The sequence below is a fragment of the Desmodus rotundus genome, chromosome 1 (assembly GCF_022682495.2).
Source record: "Desmodus rotundus isolate HL8 chromosome 1, HLdesRot8A.1, whole genome shotgun sequence".
Taxonomy (NCBI): domain Eukaryota; kingdom Metazoa; phylum Chordata; class Mammalia; order Chiroptera; family Phyllostomidae; genus Desmodus; species Desmodus rotundus.
In genome coordinates, this window is record NC_071387.1 from 207651742 (window position 1) to 207655987 (window position 4246).

The following is a 4246-nucleotide window of genomic DNA, read 5'->3' on the forward strand; positions in this document are numbered from 1 at the left end:
CTCTTCTTCACACACATTCTAGTCCTCTTAAAAGTGCTTTCTTATTAGCGGGTCATGGCTTCTTCGTATGTATTCTATGTTTCCTTTCTTCTAATAGTTGATGCTTGTTTTTTTTTAAAACTGATTTTTTGTTTGTTTTGCATTTCACAACATTTTTCTCCAATTGCTGGTTCATGAAGCAAAACTCTTTGGTTATCTCTACATAAATTTTATAGATGGCATTTTGTGCCAGCAATCGTGCAACCTGCAGCTCAGTGAGGATTTGTATGAAAAATTACATATTGTAACAAAATCTTTTCAGTCTCACGTCTCAGGTTTTGGACCAGGCTCCCGTGTCACTAAGATTTCCTATGTGACTATAAGGAAACCCTCTAAGTCGTTCTTTCTCTATTTCTTCATCGTTAAAGGGGGGGAGATCATTATTTCTTCTTTAATAGAAAGGTTTGAAGGGTGTGTGTCTGTGTCTGTGTGTGTGAGTGAGAGATTGAGAGAGTGAGAGAGAGAGAAAGAGACTCAAGTTAGACCACGTAATGTAAAGGGCCCAGGAGGGAGGAAAAAAACCATTCTTTTCGACCACCTCCTCTGGGGCGTGCTTTGGGTGAACCATGCTGCATACGTGAACCATTCAACTGCACCATCACTCATATTCATGCAGTATGTTTTTGAGAAAATGATACGGCTCAAACTTCCAGCTTGCTCCTTTCCTCTCTGTCTGCCTCCATCACACTCCAAGCTCTCAATTTTGTTCTTTTCCGCAGTAGTCGGTGCTTGTTGTCGGGGTGTGGCAGAGCCCCTCTTTTCTCCCTTGGACATGGATTACGTAACTACTTTGAGGGCCCTTTGTTTTGGAAACTTTTTTTTCCTTGTAGATGACAATTCTTCAGACTTCAGAGTGGGGAGCCTTGCTGTCAAGGTTTTGGCTTTTGCTCAAATGTTTGTTGATTTTTGGATCTGGGCTCGCTGTTGTACTTGAGTTTTCTGATTTGTGTGGGGACATGCCTTGCTCTCACTGGTGGCAAGGAAGGCTCATGCTATGCTGCCGGGTGGAGAGTGTGCATAGCCCGCCTTCCAAGCTCAAAACACCACGGCTCTGGGGGGTGCACCTGCCCAGACGGTGCAGCACTGTCTCTCCGACTCAAGCATCCACAGTCAGTGGTGACAGACGTCCCTGCTGCATCCCCTCTTGACACAGGAGAGAGGGAGGATTTGGACTGCCTGGCTACCTGGTTCTCAAATGCCGCCACCACTTGGCAAGGCCACAGGGGCACCCTGGGATATTTTAAAATTTTGAGAGAAACTTAGTATTATTCACCATCCCTCAGGCACTGCAAGAATTAGTCGGTCACAGTTTTAACCCTAGCTTATGCTACATTCCTTTAGGTAATACCATTTTTTCTTTCTGGGAAGCTGAGATTTTAGAATTGGCTATAACAAAAAGCAAATACCTTGAAAATCAAGGAGGAAGAGCAGGTCAGGATAACAGCACGCCACCTGACTCCACGACCTGAAATGGAGAGTGCCCAGTACACACAGCTCCGAGTAACAGTACTTGTGGTTACTCAGGAGTGACATACATGTTTTTCTTTCAATCATATATATCACCTTTTCAAGTGACTATCAAGTTGTTAAGATACAAATACTTAATTTGCTTGTACCTAACTAGTTAGTAAATAGAACTGTTAAATCATTCTCTTGGCCCAGGGCAGGATAAAAAAAATTACTGAGACATGCAGAGTGGCGTGAACAGAAAAGATCTGGGGACCTCTGGCTTAATTTTTTTTGGTATTTTTTTTACATTGATTTTTTATTGTTGTTCAAGTACAGTTGTCTCCATTTTCCCGTCACCACTTTCCCCTCCTCTACTCACCCCCACCTCCCACCCTCAATCCTACCCCCCTTTGACTTTGTCTGTGGGTCCTTTACATGTTCCTTGATGGCCCTTCCCCATATTTGCCCCATTATCCCCCTTTCCCCTCCCCTCTGGTTACTGTCAGTTTGTTCTTTATTTCCACGTCTCTGGTTCTATTTTGCTCACTTGTTTGAAGCAGCCTAAGTGGTCTTACATTTCCCATCCCGGTTTACCAACCAGCTATTCTGACTGCCTGCCCAGGACTTTTCCCCAAGTCTTGTCTTCCTTGTTTCTGAAGCAGCAGCAGCTCTGAAATTGCTCTCAACACTTGCAACGGCATTAAGCTGTAGGTTCCCTAACTTTCCCCTCCCATCTGCTTCTGTCTTTCAGGGATTCCTAAAAACTTCTGGGGCGGAGCGGAAATAATGTCACATATTTAGCCTACCATGTTTATCCTATAAACTATATTGGAAACTTTAGGCCATGTTTGGTTGAGATTAACTTTTAAAATCTTTTTTCTTGTCTTCATTATTTTGCTAGATACTCCCCAATTATTTCTCAGCTATCTATTTTTTTTCTTGCACCTGCTCTGTCACATTTTGGAGCATTTCCTCTTTCTTTACATAGAGATACTTGCCGCTTATCAAAGATATCCTTTTGTGTAGAGTAGATTATTTTTCTTTGCCAGCTAGGAGGGCAGAATTATATCATGAGGTTTCCCTGAAATTTTACCTTTATCTAAATGTTTTTCAAATTAAATAAACTGAAGTAATCGCATAAAGAACTATTTGGCCTTTTGTCTCCACATTGGGTGGTGGAATCCTTCCTTCTGTAATCACTATTACATGGTGGTTTCTTCACGAACATACCCCGTACTAATTTTTGTTCACATTTCAGAAGAAAGTGGAGTGTTTGCTTTGATGGTATATCCCTAGCAGACAGCTGCATCATGAACGCTGACATGAGAACAATGATCTGCTTTGGAAGTTTGAAGTTATTATGAAGTCATCAGTCTTTTCTGAATTGAACTTTTTACTAAAATAGCTCTTCCTGAAATATGAAGATACTTGGAGTAGCACTGGAGATTTTTCTAGGTCACTAAGAGAGAAAAATAATCCTTTTGTCTTAGTCATTTCGGTCTGCTATTAGAGAGTTCCATAAACTGGGTGACTTAAACAAGAAGCGTTTATTTCTGAAAGTTCCAGGGACTGACCAGTCCAAGGTCAAGGTGCTCTACCCTCTGGACCTAATTACTTTCCAAAGAACCCACCTGCAAACACGATCACATTGTGGGGGATAGGATTTCAACATACAAATTTGGGGAGGATACAAATATTTAGTCCATAACATTGGCCATCACTTTTCTTTCTAGATTTCCTCAACTTGCTATCACTTATGCCTCGAAAAAGCAAGAGAATTCTTCAGCTACTGTTTAACTGCTTCTTCAGACTGAGCAGTTGAGGGAAGGTCAAATGAGGTTATATTTACATGACATAAAATAACTGATTATAAACCTCAATCACATTGCCCGTTGGTCAACACCCACACGCACTGCACAGCCAGTCAGGCATGAGTACACAGGCAAACGCTACGGGATCCACCCCCAGGGAGGGCAAGAGATTAGAGCTGTGGATCGAAATGTGCCATCTGAGGATTTTCCGTGGATGGTAAAGGAACTTGGGGCACAGACCTGTTCCCACCCTTGACCGCGGCCTCATTCCTCACCAGGATGTGATAGGGCATAAAATTACCTCTGCTTCCCTTCGATAGATTGTCTAGCAGGGCTGTGGATATGCTACTTTCCAGGAACCCCTTTGTTCACTTTACTGAAAGAGCTTTGACAGAGAAAACCCTGCTGCAACGGGGCACCAAGGAGGTCGGTTTCCGTGGGGGACAGATGGCAGGAAGGTGTCGTGGTTACCTCAGCGTCAGGGAGGTAGGTAGTGAAGGCGTGTCATGGTCCCTGAGACCTGGGGCCCCAGGGGTCGATTAGCACCCAGCCACCCTGGAAGCGGGTTTATAAGAGTGGAAGCAAAGCACAAACCTTAGCTCTATTCGGGTTCTGACTAGTGTCGTCCCTCTGTGTCCCCCTGTGTTTGGTCTTCTCCCCTACGTTCTACAGATAACCACCCAAACTGACCAGGTTGACAGAATCTGGTCCTTCCCTAGGACCCTAGGCCCCAAAGCACCAGGGGGTGAAGGACCTCTGTAGTACCTCCTAGAACATTTAGCAGAATTACTTTAAATCCTTTACATTGACAATCGAATCAATTTTTAGGCATTGTTCAAAAAATATATATATAGTAAAACCCCATTATGGAAATTGGATCCACTAACTTGGAATTTGTATTAATTTAAACAGGAGCTTCTCTGAGCTGACAGATTGTTAGCAGACAG